The sequence below is a fragment of the Schistocerca cancellata genome, chromosome 1 (assembly GCF_023864275.1).
Source record: "Schistocerca cancellata isolate TAMUIC-IGC-003103 chromosome 1, iqSchCanc2.1, whole genome shotgun sequence".
Taxonomy (NCBI): Eukaryota; Metazoa; Arthropoda; class Insecta; order Orthoptera; family Acrididae; genus Schistocerca; species Schistocerca cancellata.
The window spans coordinates 658487004-658507908 of record NC_064626.1 but is presented as its reverse complement, the minus strand read 5'-3'; positions in this window follow the sequence as shown (position 1 = coordinate 658507908).

The window sequence follows — 20905 nt, the reverse complement described above, 5'->3', positions numbered from 1 at the left end:
GGTGACTGTGTGTTGTGCAATGTCCAGTCACAGAATAAACGGTGCGATATTCCTTTACGCCAAGGTGACTACCGAACGGTACGTAAAGGTTTTGGGAGATGTTTTCGACTCCGTTATCCAAATTGACCCTGATTTGGAGAAGATGTGGTTCATGCAAGATAGAACTCGGTCCTATCGAAACAGTAGAGTGTTTGATGTCCTCTATGAGTACTTTGGGGACCTAATTTTGCTCTGGGTTACCCAGAGGCTCCTGGCATGGGCCTCTATTGGCCACCATATTCTCCGGTTCTGAACACATGCGCCTCCTTTGTGTGGCACTGTATTAAAGGTAAGATGTGCAGCAATAAACTCAAAATCATTTCTGAGCTGAAAACAGCCATTCAGGAGGTCATCGACAGATTCGATGTTCCAACACTTCAGCGGGTCATCCAGAATTTCTTTATTCGTCTGCTCCACATCGTAGCCGATGATGGAAGGCATGTCGAACATGTCATAACCTAAATCTAACTGGTACTAATGCAGCGAAAAACACACGAGGTAGCTCGTAATTATTTCCTGCAGGCTACACTTCATCCTATGATCACATCGTTGTATTACATAGAACGCCTGCCACGGTCCATTATGGGCAAATGGCACGGGTAATTGCTGCCACTACGTGTAGATTAAGAATGGAAAGACATGACCACTTTGCTTTCGAGGTGTATACCAGTAGTTCCATAATTTTGTAAGTAAATAAAGCTGATTTTCTAATCTCAAAACATAGTGTATAAAACACTGAGCTTCTAGTCTGCAGGGATGAGAAATACTCCGATCTGCTTTAGGAGCTGATTGTTAGGACTATTTTTTCAAAAAGGTTTTAGTCAGTTTCCTTATCCATCCTTTTCGGGCGCAGCTAACGCTCTGTCTCTAATGACATCCATGTAGACAGGGCTTTTGGTTGTAACCTGTCTTCAAATCAAATGACTTCGGAAAAGAATGATTACTACTGAGAACTTCTCGGGTTGGAGGGGGCTGTGCAAAGCCAGGATCAGATAATATCCTTTGGTAGTTGGTGCCTTTTAAGCGGTTTTTGATCGTTTTGACTACGCAACGTCTCCTGTCTTGTGAACTAAATGACGTTAAAGTCACTTCCATCTTCACCTCAAAGACCTGGATAAAGACAGCCAGTTAGAATGATGGTGGCGAAGATAGTTTTTATCATGAGTATTTGGCCGATCAGACGAGGAGACGCGGTTGCATAAAGCTCCTCACCGCCAGACTTAATGTCCATGTACTGAGTCATGCGACGCTCAACGGTGATCCGTCCATCTCAAGAGGGCGTTAAACTCTGCGACTCCTGAGTTTATGTCCTTTTGTGTTCCAACAATGTATATTAACCAATGACAATGAAAGGACAAAACACACCGCGCAAGCACTGATCGCAGTCATAAACCATGCAGTTGTTACTTTGTAATAGGTTGGCGGAAGGCATCAACAAGTCTTTTCCAGTACGAGAATTTCGTAATTGTTCCCAAGACTCAAGATCCTAGGCAAGGGCAACTTTCCATTTCCAAAGACTGGAATGTATCAATTTTTCATATATTTATAACTGCTAAGGCCACAATAAATTTGTAATGAAACCAGGGCTGTGGGTATTACAGGGAACATAGTTGATTCAGTAGACTTCTGGCTGGACACGTTTCATAGAGTATGCTCTTCTCTTTGAGTTTCGTTATCGGACATTATGGGTTAAAGACGTGACCGACAAACATTTTGTTTTCGTACAGTATTCATTTTCCGCTCAGGCAACACAGCAACATGTCAGAGGACCATGTGGATCAGTGGCCTACTTACCTGCCATTATTTATAGTTCTACTGCGTGGAGTGTAGAAACAATACCACCTTTATTTTTCACGATAAAGGAGTAAAAGTTCGGCAGCTACTTAACATTATTGTTTTTATATAATTGTTTCTGTGTACAAATCCGTTGAAGAGCCAAAGAAACTGGTACACCTACCTAATATCGTGTAAGGCTCCCATGAGCACGCAGAAGTGCCGCAACACGACGTGGCATGGACTCGAATGATGTCTGAAGTTACGCTGGAGGGAATTGACACCATGAATCCTGCAAGGCTGTCCATAAATCCGTGAAAGCGTGGGAGGGTGGGGATCTCTTCTGAACAGCACGTTGTAAGGCATCCCATATATGCTCAATAATGTTCATGTCTGGAGAGTTTAGTGGCCAGCGGAAGTGTTCAAATTCACACGAGTGTTCCTAGAGCCACTCTGTAGCAATTCTGGACGTGTGGGGTGTCTTATTGTCCTACTGGAATAGCCCAAGTCCGTCGGAATGCACAATGGACATGAATGGATGTAGGTGATCAGACGGGATGCTTACGTACTTGTCACCTGTCAGAGTCGTATTTAGTCGTATCAGGAGTCCGTATCACTCCAACTGCACACGCCCCACACCATTACAGAGCCTCCACCAGCATGAACAGTTCCCTGCTGACATGCAGGGTCCATGAATTCGAGGTTGTCTCCATTCCAATGAGTGTCCGCCAGACCGATACAATTTGAAGCGAGACTCGTCCGTTTCCAGTCATCAACAGTCCAATGTCGATGTTGACGGGCCCAAGCAAGGCGTAAAGCTTTGTGTCGTGCAGTCATTATCAAGGGTCACGAGTGGGCCTTCGCCTTCGAAAGTCCATATCGATGATGTTTCGTTGAATGGTTCGCACGCTGACTCTTGTTGACGGCCCAGCACTTAAATCTGGAGCAATTTGTCACGTTGAACGATTCTCTTTAGTCGTCGTTTGTCCCATTCTTGCAGAATCTTTATCCGGCCGTAGCGATATCGGAGGTTTGATGTTTTACCGGATTCCTGATATTGACAGTACACTCGTGAAATGCTGCTACGAGAAAATTCCCGCTTTATCACTATCTCGGAGATGCTGTGTCCCATAATTCGTGCGCCGACTATAATATCACGTTGAAATTCACTTAAATCTTGATAACCTACCATTGTACCAGCAGTAACCCATCTAACAACTACGCCAGACACAAATTGTCATTTGTGACTCTTTAAGAGATTGTGACCTGTCGGATCTCAAATTAGGCTACAATTCCGATGGATCACTCAAGGTCTCCAGGAGAGACTCAAGGATATCAGGCTATAAACTGACACAATATATCTTCGTTAAGGAAGGAAAGTGATGGAAGAAGAAGAAGAAGAAGAAGAAGAAATAGAATACAGGTCCAGTATAATTATTAATCCGTGACAAAGGCTGATCTATTAATCCTTAAAAGTCGGCAAGCTTAAAAAATTCTTATGGAATAATTATATTAAGAAAGTAATGTACTTGTTTAAAGTGTAACTGAAGAACTGTATCACACAGTGTAGCTGATGTAGAACCTGTGAACCATTAACGTGACAGTTATGAATTAATCGAGAATTTATGGGCTTTCTATTCGTTATAAGCACTGAGATTTAACGTAATTCATTTTCTGAACTGCAGCAATTTTCAGGTGTTGCAAAGAAAGTAATGATCTGAAACAGGAGACGGTATAGTTCATGTCTAGTTGGAGGCACCAGTGAAAGTCACAACCAATGCTTTAACAGAACTTCACATACAAGGTGAAAAAGTCAGGTAGTTTAACCATAGCTATAGTCTAGAACATTGTGTTGTGAGTCGTAGGAACTCTGAAATATTCGAAGAAATCTTCAACTTTCACAGCGTTCCAGTTGCTTGTTTTTGTTCATTCCAGGACAGTAGAGCCTTTCATCAAACACAGGAATGTTAAAGTTCCAGCTGACTCGTCCTGGTTAATGAACGTTTCAAGGGAAAAACCCCTACCGAGGCGGCTATGAATCACAGGGTGTATGAAAGAACGCGTCCGGTGGCAGGCTGCAGCCATAATTCATCTCCATTAGCAAGTTGGTACCCCTGGCGGCGAGGCTGGCCGTTGTCGCCAACTAACGAGGCACGGCTGAACGGCTGAAAAGGTGGCACATGTGGTTCAGCTTCAGACTGGTTCACTCCCCTTGTCTGCACTCCACGGCGGGGCTAAGAGGTGGAACGTACCTCTGCCGCTCAGAAGCGAGAATAACGGTAGTGATTGCTGTTTATTATTTCTTTTTACATAGTTTACATCAACATCGAAACAAATTTTCACTAGTAAGTTACGTCTCTCTTATTTTATGGTAGCCCGAATTTATGTCACAGATTTTAGAGCAATACTAATGAGAAAATTCCTTTTTACAACTCAAAATTCATCGACATACGAGGTGTTGCATTAGTCAAATTCGCCCGATTTTTTCGTCATTATATTACGAAAACTGTCTTAAAAGTTTTTGTACGGTGTTAGCCATATTGGACATTTAGTCTGCTCTCTGCTGTCGAAAAGATTACGTGTGTTTCGGTAATACCGATGATTATTTGCTCCGTATAAAAAATGGACCAAAGAAATTGATTTAAATTCTGCTTTAAGAACGGAATAAAGGGCAGTCAAGTTTTAAAAATGTTAAATATTGCTTTTGACGAGTCTGCTATAAGTAATTAAGGGTTTACGTATGGTATAAGCGTTTCGAAGAAGGCGCGGAAAACTTTAAAAATGACGATAGCCCTATTCGCCCCAACAAATTATCAACCGATGAAATTGTGGAAAAAGTGACAGGAACGATTATGAACGATCGCCGAATCACGATCATATACGTTTTTGATGTTGACATGTTAGCTGGCTCATGTCATGAATTTTTTTCAAAGGTTTTCACGATAAAACGCGAACAACAAAATTTATTTCAAAATTATTAAATTTCGAACGATAACAGCGGCGAATGCAAGTAGCTCGAGGAAGTCGACTGCAAGGCAGAACTTCTGAAAAGTGACATATTAGGTGATGAATCGCGAGTTTACGGATATGACGCCGAAAACAAGTCTCCACCGTCACAGTGGGAGCATACGGGACCGCCACGAGCGAAGAAAGCCCGGTAAATGCTATCAAATGCAAAGATTGTGCTCAGTGTGTTCTCTCATTTCAGCGCTTTAGAGCACTTCGAGTTCGTTCCTACTCGATCACTAAGGATTACTATTTAAAAGTTCAATGACGTTTGCGTGAAGCACTCCTTAAAAAAAAGCAATGATATATGGTGAAACAAATCATGGCTTTTCCACCACATTTCATTACTTAGCCGTCAATTGGTGGTCAAAAACAATACCGTATTGATTCCCCATTAAGGGCTACACTGCTGGGCAACAAAAAGAAAGGAATCCGTTTTCGAGTAAAAGGCCAAGCTTCCGTGATATTAAGCAGGAGATAATCATTATGATGAAGATGACAAAATCCGCCTCAGTCATTTTGAACCTTAAACGACGTCCAAAGGGAACCAAAGTACTTCATTCCTTAGGACATACGAAGTACGTTTATTTCTAAACTTTTTCTTTCATTATAAATCGTCAAGAGGATTTTCTTGAAACAACCTCTCACACAAGGCACAGCCAATAAATGGAAAACTGGAAACAAAGGTTGAGTCACAACATCTACTCCTACATTAGAGGGGAAAAAAACTGAGTACTAGTATCGATGGGAATCCAATATATTCGTTTCCGAATCGTGACATTCATTGATAAACGAGAGACTAATGTAGCATAAAATAGCTTAAATAGCATACCGCACATAAAATGTGTGCTCAGTCGACGGCACTCGTCGAGGACTAAAGTAGCTAAAAGCCGCCCTCACCTGCTCAACGGTATCACCTAACAGTACACAGTCTTCGTAACGAATGATATGAATTCAGTTAATGGCTCTGAGCTCTATTGGACTTAACATCTGAGGTCATCAGACCCCTAGAACTTAGAACTACTTAAACCTAACTAACCTAAGGACATCACACACATCCATGCCCGAGGCAGGATTCGAACCTCCGACCATAGCAGTCGCGCGGTTCCGGACTGCAGCGCCTAGAACCGCTCGGCCACGAATTCAGTTAATACCAAGGAATAGTGATTGATAAACCAACACTATACCCGTGTGCTGTTAGTGGAATAACTTTCTCCCCTAGTATTTAGCCGATAAGGAAAGGAGAGGTGCTGGTATAAGACTTTGATTCAGTGTCGTGAGTTAAATTCCAACCTCAGTTTTATTCCTCATTTTTCTGTATATTATTGTTGCCACAATTGGTCTTGGAGAAGTGTCAAATGGTTCAAATGGCTCTGAGCACTATGGGACTTAACAGCTGTGGTCATCAGTCCCCTAGAACTTAGAACTACTTAAACCTAACTAACCTAAGGACATCACACACATCCATGCCCGAGGCAGGATTCGAACCTGCAACCGTAGCAGTCGCGCGGTTCCGGACTGCGCGCCTAGAACCGCGAGACCACCGCGGCCGGCGGAGAAGTGTCTCTGACTAGTAATCAAAATGCCTTGGGTCGCAGGTTCGATGCTTAAGTTTTGAATAAGAATGAGCAGAAATGGCTCCTTAAGATGTTTAGTATAGACTCACCCTTGTTCTGCCAACGGTCTGGTCAAAGATGACGGCGTAGCTGATAGAGTTTTACGGCGCCTCTCGCTTTTGAAAAACAAACAAAAGGTTAACATTCTACGGGTCAGAGTGTGGGAAGTCAATATCATAGTGTGGTAGGGAGGCTACGAAATCCTGAGAGGGACATGAAAAGGCTCAGTATAGATATAGCCGAGTTAGTGAAACTACATAGAAAGAAGACAAGGATTTCTGATCAGACGAATGTATGGTGATAGCTACAGCAGCAGATACAATGTAACAGGAGTAGAATTTGTCATGAATACGAAGGTACGACAAAGAGTGAATTACTTGGGCAGTTCGGTTATAGGATCATTGTAATTAGAATCGACAGCAAATCAATGCTAAAATATTTAACCTGTAAACTAAGAATCACCTATAAAATACAAAAAAAAAAGCAAGAAGCGGAGACAGAAAGGAAAAGAATAGTGATTTTTTAAAACATTTTCTCAGGATTAGTAATAAGGCCTTCGACTACGCCTGGCAAAAGCAGCTGAAGTTAAGAAGGAGCAGAAAGAGACGGCAGAAGCAGTAGTAGAATAGTTGTGAAGTATTCTGAGAAAAGAAAGAAAGACGTGGTGAAAATATAAAACAGTGTAGGTAGAAGAAACGAGCAAAATACTAGGAGTTGATGTTGCCGCTTGGTTCCGAATTAACTAATACGGCAGGGGAAAAATAAGGAAGCGAGAGACTTGTAGAGAAAGAGAGAGAGAGAGAGGGGGGGGGGGAGAGAGAGAGAAATGGGGGGGAGTAAGTCTGAATTAGCGAATTGCAGAATGTGTATCACTTGCTCCTCAGTTTCATGTCAGACAAGCACAAAAAATATAACCACACAGCGAGTGAAAGCAGTTATGTAACTTTCTACCGAACTGTGCCTCCTTCACACTTGGACGTGACGTAACATATTTCGCATTAGCATTGATTCACAAGTCGGTAAATGGAACTAGACGTTGCCTTTGCTACTGCTCGGTATTTTACTGAATATACTTGAATGGTACAAAGATAAAAGATGTAATTCACCATGGCGAACGAGGATGTAGGCCCGGATCTCTGGACCTTACTTCGGTGGAGAGCCGTGCTAGCGTGTTTAATAACCGCCGTCGACACCAGACGAGATGAAATTCCACAAGCCTCGCCGTCAGTTTATTTATGGTGGCCTTGCAAAAGATCTCATCATAAATCAGGACGCAGTAGCTCTTCATTAATATCTGCTGTGGATACACACAGCCACTCATCTTTCCTGTTGCGTTATAATAAGCCAAGCCTGCGGAGACACGTTTGTAAACGTCAGCGTAGCTCCTTAGCCGCCTCCTGATACGGCGTCGCTAGCACATCTTTAGCAACCAACATTTCGTCAGTCACGTCTCAATTCCATACTAAAGTGTGAAGGACGATACAAGAAGGAGGTAAAAGGAACTTACCATGATTGAGGCAAGTATGTAGTGTCTAGGGTCCTAATACTTAGTTAAAAGAAATCAGTGCTTTGAATTTATTGACAGCCAGTTTACTAGATGAAATGAGCTACCATGATGAGCCAAAACATTATAACCACCTGCCTAATAGCTTGTTTTTCCGTCTTTGGAACGAAATGCGTCACTGATTCTGGGTGACAGGGAACCAACAGTTTGTTGGTAGGTTTGAGGCGATATGTGGCTAGATGTCTACGCACAGGTCACGTAATTTACTTAATAAGGGGCCGCTATTTGCGTACGCAGTGATGGCGCCCGATAGCGACCCAGATGGGTTCCATAGGATTTACATCAGGTGAATTTGGTCGTTGAGACATCAACTGAGTTCACTAGAACGCTCCTCAAACCACTGTAGCACAGTTCTGGCTCAGAGACACGGACAATTATACTGCTGATAGATAACACCGCCGTTGGACATCAAGCATAAAGCGGTACAGGTGGTTCGCAGCTGTCAGCGTGTACAGGTCCCATGCAAGAGCAGGAGACTGTCTCCCATAGCGTAATATTGCTCCCATCAGCCTGCGTCCGTGAGCGCTGCACGTTTCGAGCCACCTTTCACATCGACGACAGCGTTTGAGGAGACGTCCATCGACCTAACTTAGCAAAAATGTGATTCACCGCAAGAGCCGACAGGTTTCCATTGTTCAAAGGTCAAATCCCGATGGTCTCACGCCGACTGCAATCGTAATTGACGATGTAATTGGGTCAACATGTCACCACGTAGGGTTGGTCTGCTGCGGAGCTCCATGTTCGACGTTATCGACGTTGTACGATGAACGGTGTGATCCGAAACAATTGTGTGTGCACCAGAATTACGCCCTTTTGGCAGAGATGCCACAGATCACAATTTATCCTATTTTACAGAGCAGACAAGCCTCCGACCCCACGTTCTGTTAAGAGTCGTGAACGTCCAACCATTGAGCGCCTAGGAGTACTTTCACTATCCTACCTCTTTCCGTAGATGCTCACGACAGTTGCACGTGAACATTCGAGCGGCTTCGCCGTTTTGGAGATACTCGTTTCAAGTTCTGCTTGCTCTTTGCAAGGTCACTTATCTCAACGGATTTCCTCGTTTGCTGCCCTTATCTTCGCTAGCGTGATCCCCCGTCCGTGTCTGATCCGTTTACATACTTTTTGTTACCGCATCACGTGCCCGCAAGGCCACCGGGTGGGATCCAGCGTCGTAGTGGACAGTAGTCATAATGTTTTGGCTTATCAGTGTATATTTACTGTTGTCTCCTTCGAACTGTTTAACTGTTTTACAGGGTATACCATTCACCTTGGCAACGAGAAATCACTTTTTGTCTAGAAAAAAAAAGTCTGAAGTGAATGATGTTTTTCATTCATTGGTATATCATCCTGTGGACTGCATTCCATGTGTCTTTATTCATTACGAAGATATGAACAGCAATACGTCTTTTTAAATGTATTCTATATTTACGTCTGGTTATCCACTTCCTCTCATCAAGACCCGTTCAAAAACGTATAACAGTATACAATGAACGCAAACATTACGTCATTAAAAACATAACACAAAACTGACTGTCACTCTTCTATAATAGCTCATCACAGTGAAGGTAATCACATAACTTGCTGGAGCTGACAATAAAGAAATATAAACTCAAAGAAAATGCACACTGCTCTTTCAATCGTTGAAGGACTGTATGAGTACAATGTACACCAAAGGAAGGTTGGCAAAAATTTTACTCATCTGTGGAGAATGTAATCAGAGTGGAAATAATGACATGCTACATTGTGATGTACACTGAAATAATGAATTCCAATCTCTTGCTAATGTTGTCGTTTGCTCACGTGTGAATTCATTGCAACAGGAACGAGAGCAGTAAAATCGACGGCTTGTCTGCATGTGTTCTAGGACTAATCCATTGCCTTGGCATAAAGTTTCCCATTTCTTGAAGCGGCAACAGGAGAAAACATCCGTCGGGAAAGTGGTTTTTGTCAAGACATCACTATGCAGAATTCCTCTGCTCGAGTAGTATTAGGCGCACATTCAACTACAATAATAGAAAAGTAATAATGATACAGGTTTTATTCAAGAACTGTCTTTATTGTTCACCACATATCAATTTAAAGTACTACAGTACTGTACTACATGTAATCTTTTAGCAAATAAGAAAAGATTATTATAATTACTGTTCTGCTAATTTACGTTCTCTATAGACATGTAGTATTTTTAATTTGTCTTAGCTGGTGTACACTGTACTCACAAACTCAACGAATACGAACCTTCAATGAAGACGGTTAACGAAACGACTAATGTGCATCTTTTTTGTGCTTTCATTTATTTATTGTCAGCTGTAGCAAGTGAACGAGTTACGCTATCCAGGGCAATTACACTATTTGCTAGTACAAGAAAGTCTAAGTCACTTTTTGTTACGCTTTTCATAACGTCGTGTTTACGTGTTACACTGTGACACGTTTTTAAACGGGTCTTGAAGAGAAAACATATTACCAAATACAAATATAGGGTCTATTTAAAAAGACGTATTGGTGTTTTTATATTTGTAAGGAATAATGTTTGAAGAAAGCCTGTCGTGCTGTGTAATGTCCCCAAGGACGCTAAACATTTACGTGATTCACTACTTATTTTGCTTCTGGATCAGAAATTATTTGACGTGGTGAAGATAAAGGAAATCGGATGGTAGACGATAACACGGCAAGAATATGAATTTCGGTGTAAGCAGAACATAGGCTGTGTGAAGTACAGGGTAAGACTATCGTTACGACCTCAAACGGATTGCGTGTATTGGTGTTCTCAAGGTCAGGATCTGTGTTCCAAAATACTGCCTGATTACTGGCTTTCCACATGAATCAAACACTTGCGACGGTAGAATCAGGTCAATAGCTATAATACGTCTGTCCTTCAGGTTTTTGATCGATATGGGTAGTACGTCAACGTGGCTTTCTGTTGGTTATCAACTACAACACTGCAGCAACAAACTTCTGGACAAAGTTTTGTTCCATGTTATATAACTGAGAGTTAAATTATGTACATCGTCACAGTACTAGATATTCATATACAGAAATTCATAACAATTTTGTTAGTGTTATCTAACGCTATTGTTTACGATTCTCTCCGCATTAAAAATTGTTGCTCGTATCATCGTTATCGATTTCATTTTAACGTATATGATGCACCGTTAGTATAGAGTTTCGAAACAGAATAAAGTAAGTACTGAACATTAATATGAGTATCCTGTTATTCTGTTGATACTGTAACAAACGGAAATGGAGTCAAAGTATTTTATGTCGGCTGTACGCCGTATTTTGCGTTGATTAGGGGAAATAATTTTTCAGTTTGAACTAGGTTCTTGAAAGGCTGAAGCGAAGAATAAGAATAGTAAATGAAATAGCACACGTGTTGTTCTCGCCGGAAATGTTTTATACGGATCGTGTTCAACAGCCGAGCTGCAATCATTCGGTTGCTTATGTAAATGTGCGGTACAATACTGTCAACCTACAAAAAAAATTTCCTCCCTGCAGTCGATTAAAGATTCTGCATGTCTCCTTCCTTAATTACAACCGTTAAATTCTTCCCTTCTCTGTGTGCTGCCTAAGGAATTTGTACCCAGACAAACAGCAATGTATCAATTAGTGAAGAATTTTGTGGACAGAACCAATTAACCCTTTGAACACCAGCTGTTTATGCCTGAAACTACCATTTTCTTTCTTTTTTACTTTTTAACATAGCACTGCTTCAGCATGAAACTATCGATGCTGTTGCAAGACAGACATCTAGTTGTACAATGAGGTACTTAACGAATGTAGTGCATTGTAGCATCACTTACAGCGCTGAATGCAACACCTGGGACGGAGATCGTGTTATGTGACTGTAGGAGTTCGTGAGATGTGTTTTTGTAAATAGTGATCGTATTGAGGGGGATCATTGACAGTGAAAGTAAGTATATCTAAAGCTACTGTAAAGTAAATTTGAGTATGCACTACTACCTTTACGAGCAGTTTCGAAATGAAAGCACTGGGGCGGTACATAGTTTTCAAATAAATTCGTTAAACTTTATGCCTAGTTTTGCTTGTTATTTAGGACTATAGTTTGTTTTAGACACTATGACTTCACGGAAGTTTCGAGATGTGGGGCTGTGTCAAAAACGTGAAATCGCTTTCAAAAATATCTCATGAAAATATTCATGGTTGAAAACTGTGTGTCCCAGTGATTACAAGGTCAAACCACAACGCTAAAAAATTAGGTGATTACTTTTACCCATTTTCTTCTTGTATTCGTTGCTTGGTATCATAATAAAGAATTAAGTGTAAGGCGCAATCAGAAACTAGTTGCTTTTTCAGGACTCTGTAAAACAGCAACCGAAAGCATGGATTTTTCTTCAATTTATTACTCAAAATTTGCACAGCGTTAAACATTACAATTTATTGTACTACCGCAAATGGGCTATAACTCTTTTTGTTCATGCATGTATCTTAATACATCGCATATGCAAATTAAATTTCGATGCCAGTTTTTCAGACAGCGATTAAATTAGTTTTACAGATCTAGTAATGAGCTTAGAATGAAGCATAGCTTATGTCGTTATGGGCAGTAATGAATAAAATGAAACAGTGGAAACAAAAAGTATTTAGGACTTGTGGATCACTTTCTTGTAAAACACTTTGTTTTATCCACTTTAGATTCAGTGAGCTTTTCCCGTTATTCGTGGGTCTTAATTATGAAAACATGGATACAGCAGAAGATGCACAGTGGAAGTAATTGATTTCTTAATAAATTATATGTTTCATAGACCAAATCAAGCGGAGCTCAAAGTTGACTGGTGCCAAAATAATACATTCTATTTCGAAAAAGTATGTGTAGGATGGACAGACGGTTACAAAAAAGTTATTTAAAGACTAAAACGAATAGTAACAACTTTATTGATAGTTTTTGCATATTTGATGAACAAGCAAACTACTCGTTGAGAAAATAGAAATAAATTCCGTCAGTAACATTGCTAACGCTGACGAACCAAAACATTATTACTATCTGCTTATCAGCACTTTGGCCCACTTTTGGTACGCAACGTAGCAGCGATTCTTCGAGACAAGGATTGGACAGGTCCTTCGTAGCTTTACGGAGGTGTGTGGCGCCAGACGTCTGTGCAAAGGTTACGCAATGCCCGTAAATTACGGGCCGGTGGTTTTTGTCACGATGATGCCGCCCGAGAGCGTCCCAGATATGTTCCATCGGGTTCGGATTTGGGGGATTTGGCAGTCAAGAAATCAATGTAGGTTCACTGTTATCCTCCACAAGACACTGGAGCATAGCTCGCCCTCGTCATGTGGGCAGTTGTCCTCATGTAAGATGCCATCGCCCTTGGAGAAGACACGAAGTCTGAAGGGATGCGGGTGGTCTGCAATAATGTTCATGTAGTCTACAACTTTTATGGCGACTATTGACTTTCAGTAACTAGAAATTAATGAAATGAGGTGAATTCAGACATCGGTCGCTTTTGGGCACTGAAAATTAATTTGATATAGAATACAGGTTTTATAACCGTCATCCACGCTTCAATACCTGACCTGCTGCACAGTGGAAAAATAATCATTAATAGCTTGCTTGTGCCACATGTACTTGGAGGTACTACCCATTCTAAAAATATACCAGCTATGATTATTAGTCCGCAAATGAAGTAAGTACTGATGTAATGTTTTCCAGTACGCCGTCCTAAGTCATCAATAGAAGTATCTACAGTTATAAAGATAATGCGTTGTATGTAACAGATCAGTGATAACATGAAAAAAGACAACAGAAACAACTACTAAAACATATCAGCAACAAATAAAATCGAACATAAATTTACTTCACTGTATAACTATCTGTAGTTCAGGTATTTCAAGAATTAAAATCTGCTGAGGATGGTAAAGTCTTGATGCAACTAATCTATATAAAACAAGATGTTTGCACTGAAGTAGACCGTCAGAACGTCCATTTTTCCCACAAAAACGCGCACGGAACAAAAGAACAAATTGCGTACGAAACACAGAAATGATGAAACTGATGCTAATGTAATTTTTGAACTGCAACCTCAGTCTTTGCACTTCCAATCACGCGTATGGGAGTGGTCGTCTTTAATCACTTGTGCTTATTACTTTCCTTCATTAATTCCCGCTATCGTAAAAAGGGTAAACTGATCGAGATATAGAATGATGAAGAAACGTTGGTCACAACGAATCGCGAAAAGTCACAACTGAAAAAGTTGTTCGAGAGAATTTTTGAAAACAGCTACAGGAAGAGCTTCGCCTTACCATTGAAAACTCTGAGCAAAAAGAAGAGAACAATCATTCGAATGATACCTTCCAACATGTCTGCATACACCGTAAATAAATTACTGCCCAACACAGACTCGTCATGTGGAAGAGTCCCACTCCGTCTCAGCATTTACTTCAGACAGTGCGAACCTTGAGAAGATGCAGAGTAGTCTCCATAAGGGCGCTACGCTTTCACGCTTCAGCTTGAACCTCCAACCCTTCGTCCTCCCCCCCCCCCTCCCTCGTGACCAAACGGCACACAGTCTGCCCCCTACCCCCACCGCACCCTTTCCCTGCCACCCCATCTCATCGTGCTACTTCAATGTCCTCGTTTTACCCGGTAACGCCTGCTGATGAGATGCGCACTAAGGAACCACTTTGTAGGCCGAAAATTAGGGCAGTGACGTCAGCGCCCCGCTGTCCCTGCTTCACCAGCCATGTCAATCACGTCCTCGACGCTCAGGCGACCACGTGGAGCCTTAGGACACCGATACGACGTCAGGAGGCTTTTCTGTCGAAGCATCGAATTTTTATGTCAAACTGCATCATCGTGGTGCTCCACTTCGAGATTTACATCGTTACACGTGGCGTGACGCTGAATTTTCTTGCTTCCTATGGGACCAAACTACTGAGGTCATCGGTCCCTAGACTTACACACCACTTAATCTAACCTAAACTAACTTACGCTAAGGACAACACACACACACCCATGCCAGAGGGAGGACTCCAACCTCTGACGGGGGAGCCGCGTGAACTGTGGCAAAGCCCTTCAGACCGCGCGGTTACCCCACGCGACAATTTTCTTGGTTATTGGTATATTAATTTAGACTCCGGCTTGTTCAGTTTTCGGATGTCATTGATCTGATAAATATACACTAGTCTTGTCAAGCGTGCATTAGTAATGCATTTAACACGAATTTTTCACTTTTATCGGCTTTCAATAATTTTATAATTGACACCGTACATGTTTGATGCCTTGTATTCGTTTTCTTTACTTCCTTGTTACACTGACCACGGTTAGAAGAAACGAAGTTCCCTAAGCCTGAAAGCTACTTTTTCTTTACTGACAGGTCACCACCCACTCATCCCAGAACCATTGTAGTCTCGAAAACTGCAACATAGTTTTCCACATTATTTGAGTTGCATATTATGTTAAACGTTTCTATTTGGTATATAATACTTACATATTTAAGCAATAAAAGTGTAAAATTTAGAAATTTAAACTTGGGTTTATTATTAATCGTATGTAAATTAGTTAGCAATAACAAATTTCCAATTGAACTTCGACGTCGCACATAAACCCTGTGTTGCTGAGCAAGATTTCAGTATGAATCTTTTCCTTTGCTTTCGGTAATTCAAACAGGGCTTGTACGATGGGCTCTTGTAGCGAATACCTGAATAGCGGCAAACCTAACGATGAGACTCAAATAATCGCTTTTTACGTCATTATCGAAATCCCATTGTATTTTTTTCTTCTTACATTTGTGGGTGGCATCGCCAAAGTAGTAATTTCAAATCAGTGGTGACATATGACCTCTCTGTACACGCCCGTTACGCTTTCTTGAATTGAGTTTTGTTGTGAAGGTTTATTTTTATTTTTTAAAAACAAAACATTTTCTGAGTATCCTTAATGTAAAGTTGAGGTCCTGATTTTTACGGTCTTTTGAAAGATTGCCTGTACTCTGGTTTATCAGCCACTTCTTTCGAAATTATAGAGTATTTCCGAATGACGTTTTAGAAATTTATGGACAGGTTCCTTTCACTAAAAGAAAAAAAATCTAGTAAACGTGAGCTCTAAGATGCACGTCTTCGCTATTCTTCGCTATTGTGAAACTCATCTTTTCTACTGAAGACGTGCTCATAGCTCTCAAGGCATGTAATTTAGAGTCCACTTTTACCCGACATTTTTTCTTGATTTGTTTCTCCTCGCAAAATATGGAAAGCTTGCTGTAGAAGAGAGCCAGTTCACAGTATCGAGGATGAAAAAGTGCGCGCAGCTCTTAATGTATGCATTTTAGAGCCACTGTTTACTGGACATTAAAACGTCATTCTGAAACTCACAGTAGTATACTGGCTGTATCAGAACTACTTCACCAAGTTGGAGGACGTAGTACTGACACCAAAACAAAAACAGTGTCCGCACAAATATGTATTTATTAGTGAATCTGCAGCTGTGGAGGGTGTTCTATGTTGTGTTATAACATTATTTTAAATCATAGTTTATGATATCACGGATATACCTAGTCAATTCTTTCGGTCGTGTGTAGTAAGACGGAAGGACTGGGATGAAATGGAATCCACCAGACTTATAGAATAACCAGCGTTCTTTATAACAACTTGACAACAGCCTTGCCACAGTGGATACACCGGTTCCCGTGAGATTACCGAAGTTAAGCGCTGTTGGGCGTGGCCGGCGCTTGGATGGGTGTCCGTCCAGCCACCATTCGCTGTTGCCATTTTTCGGGGTGCACTCAGCCTAGTGATGCCAATTGAGGAGCTACTCGAATGAAAAGTAGCATCTTCGGTCAAGAATACTATCACAACGAGCGGGAGAGCAGTGTGCTGACCCCGCGCCCCTCCTATCCGCATCCTCCTGTGAGGATGACACGGCGGTCGGATGGTCCCGGTAGGCCACTCGTGGCCTGAAGACGGAGTGCTTATTTTTATTACAACTTTATACTTTTATTATTATAACCCTTTAACCGTTTTGAACCAGAAAGTGCAGTTGAGTAGCTAAGAGAATGGAACAGCTCCCTACCGGAGCGATCATCCTTAAGTAATGGCCGCGCGGGGTAGCTGCGCGGTCTCAGGCGGCTACCCACGTCGGAGGTTCGAGTCCTCTCTCGGGCATGGGTGTGTGTGTGTTGTCCTTAGCGTAAGTTAGTTTAAGTTATAATAAGTAGTGTGTAGGCTTAGGGACAAATGACCTTACCAGTTTGGTCCTATAAGACCTTACCACAAATTTTCAGAAAATTTTTTCCTTGAGTAATGGACGCTAAACAACTTGTGCGAGGAGTAGTAAGTCAAACACAATTTATTAAAATTCATTCAAGAAAGGGAATGACACATTTATAGGAACCCAGAGTCCTTTCCGAGGTATTTAAAGAAAACTAGGATGGTGGCAGTCAATAGGGAAGTATGTGCATCGATTCCTTGTGGAGTTGATATCGTCAGCGTTCGACCAACAAGAGGACAACAGGAGATGACCTACTGTTACTGGCTGCCATACCCTGGCCATTGACCTGCGACAAATCCAAAGCGCCCTTGCCGTGTATCCACTCGCACGGCGTTCCTTCAGTGGCTCTTAAAATTCGTAGATAAACAAATTATCTCCCGTTGCCTTTATAAGTCTCTTCGATGTGTAGCTCAAAGAGCGACAGCGATGAGACGCTGAACGTAGCCGTGTGTGTGTGTGTGTGTGTGTGTGTGTGTGTGTGTGTGCGTGTGTGCTGACGCTCGCTCGCCCGCCTGCACCTCCCAGCCCCCAGCGCTGATGCTGCCACTGCCCTACTCTGTCCTGTCCGCTTTGTTTCAACCAATTACGGGCAGGGCGCGCTCGCAGGGCCTCTCGCTGATTGGCAGCCCCGCACTTGGACGCCCGGAATCAAAAGCTGCCGGCGGCGGCGGCGGCGACGGAGGCGGCGGCTGCGAGCGCCACGCTACCGGCAAATTGGACTGCCCGGGCCCCCAGACTGAATTATCCAGCCCTGGGCTGCACAGACGCCCTTCCCTGGCACTCGCTGGCCGTAGCTAACGCGAGCCCTTCCGCATCGGAGCCTGTAAAGGTAGTGGTTCATTTGGCTGCTGCCATCTAGCTTAAAGACATGAGCTACTGAAATTTTCCTGACTTTCGCGAGGTCGGAAAACGACAGATGCCGTCGTCGATGTCATCGTTTGCCAACACTGAAATTATCTGTACGACAAATATCTTTATTCAGTACTGCGTTGCTGTGCAGTATAGTTAGTGTAGTGAGTACAGTTTTGTATTATACTACAAACACGTTTCTTTTCGTCCGTTGTCTCAGAGTTTCTGTAGCGTCTAATGAAGTCCAACACACGCCGTCGTGACTAGAGTCCATGTTACGTACTGCCTTTGCAGACTTACCCCAACACGCGTGTCATGGGCCCTGGATAAAACCTATGCACTGCTATACATATGCTGTCAAGCTAAATATGGGTCCCCAGCCTTACTTTCATACGTGAGACAGAATGAAGGTTGTACCTTTCTCTATGCCACTAATGCATGCCGTGTGACCATATATTTTTAATAAACTCCCAAATCCAACCATCGGATAGGTAACAAATATCGTTGTCAGTTACTACTAGAGTTTTAAATCTGCCACAGGTTATCGCAGACTATCGCAAACCGAGAGAGGTGGCGCAGTGGTTAGCCCACTGGACTCGCATTCGGGAGACGACGGTTCAAACCCACGACCAGCCATCCTCATTTAGATTTTCGGTGATTTTTCTAAATCGCTTCAGGCAAATGCCGGGACGGTTCCTTTGAAAGGGCAGGGCCGACTTCCTTCCCTAATCCGATGAGACCGATGACCTCGCAGTTTGGTCTCCTTCCCCCAAATCAACCCCAACCCAACTATCGTATGCCAGTGTAGACTATTGTACTTTTCCTAGTGGTTTTGGCCGGTTAAGCTCGTAGCTGCATTACCTATACGTTATGTGTGTTGCATACCTGACGGGCGTGACCTCATTTAGAACGCCTTGTTTTCATATGAAATCAGTTTCTTACTAGGTTCCCCCAGAAACCGGCAGCGGTGGACTGTCTAGAAACTGAGTGAGGATATATATATAGGGCAGCGTAACTTATAGAATATTTTTGTTCTATATAGTCTTTCTCCTGCTTGTTACTTAAAAACAAAAAGTGTTTATAGCAAAATTGAAACTGTTAGTGTTTAATTCTAGTTTTATTCGAAAATTGTTGACATGTTAAGTCGAACAGAGGGATGTTGTAGTGAAATTAAAAAAGATACAGTTTTATCATACAGTGCTATACCGATTTTTTTAATGTTTGTACACATGAACTGTTCTTGCGTCGAAAGTAACTGCTCTGATTACATAAAAACCAAAAAGTTACACGATACACTAACTTCTATTACCTATAAAATGCAATGTACATGTTTTATGGATGTACGTTACTCGGTGGACTAATACTGACTGATACGTAGTTCTAATTACGTGGAAAACAAATAGACAAACAAAAACCATGAGAAGTCGTCGGCTCCCAGTTCTCCCCCACACATTCTTTTATGTTTCTGTCCCTAGCAATGCCACCAGTACTACCGGTAGTCCTTCCATTTACTACTTCACTTACGTACTGTACCAAAACTACCGAATCGCTCTTGAGGGTAACAGTAATTATTGTACTGTCACCAACCAGTTTCTGCCATCTGCATTATAAACAACTCAGGATCGCAACCTACAGTCACTTCAGATTAACATTAGAGGAAAACAATATTTATCATCTTCTAATAACCCTAAATAAGTCTCCTTTATTTGTCAGAAACACACCTCCCACTAGCCGAGTCTTCCACGCTCTGTTAGGCAAACTCTTCCTAAACAGCCCATTTATGATCGCTAAACATTAACGCTAACAGTATAAATAATAACACGCAACTAAGTGCGAGACGGTTCTCATGCCAGTACACGGCAACACGCTTCTTAAACGTTTCTACATTTCGCATACAGAGCGAACGGATTTACTGATCCCTGACTTCAGGTTTACGAAATACACCTGAGGACTCAAAACTCGTCTTGTGCATCCCACCCAGGCTCCCGACCGTGTGCTTGCCCTCGTCTGCTCCTACCGCCCCACCAGCTGTCGGGCCAGGCCACCACCCTTTAACCAAGTTAAGCAAAGACCGAACACTTATTTACAGGTGGGAGAACAGTTTACGTCACCCGAAAGCCGTGCAACTGGCATTGCGCTCACAATAGCTACCAGCACTCGCCGACGCTCGCGGCCCAGGAGTACTGGAAGCACTCGTGTTCGAGAGTTCAGTTCCAGGTGTAATTGTAATTTATTTTATGTGGACTGCATGGTACGGTATCTGGCTTCTTAATCGTTATACATCATGTGGTGTAACCGCCAGACACCACACTTGCTAGGTGGTAGCCTTTAAATCGGCCGCGGCCCGTTAGTATACGTCGGACCCGCGTGTCGCCACTATCAGTGATTGCAGACCGAGCGCCGCCACACGGCAGGTCTAGAGACACTTCCTAGCACTCGCCCCAGTTCTACAGCCGACTTTGCTAGCGATGGTTCACTGACAAATTACGCTCTCATTTGCCGAGACGATAGTTAGCATAGCCTTCAGCTACGTCATTCGCTACGACCTAGCAAGGCGCCATTACCAGTTACTATTGATGCTGTAAAACATGTACCGTCAAGAGCGATGTTCACCAATTATGGATTAAAGTTAAGTATTCTACCAGTTACCTACTTTTTTCTGAAGTCTCATTGCCTTGTCCTGTTCCAGACCTCACGCCAGGCTGCGTGAGCTTAAACGCGTGCCTTTCGGCTTCCTGTCATAGTGGATTGGCTGTCTTGCCAGTCCACAACACATCAAGTACAGCAGTCCTTATCAATACATGTGAAGTTATTTAATACTAACACAAAAATGGA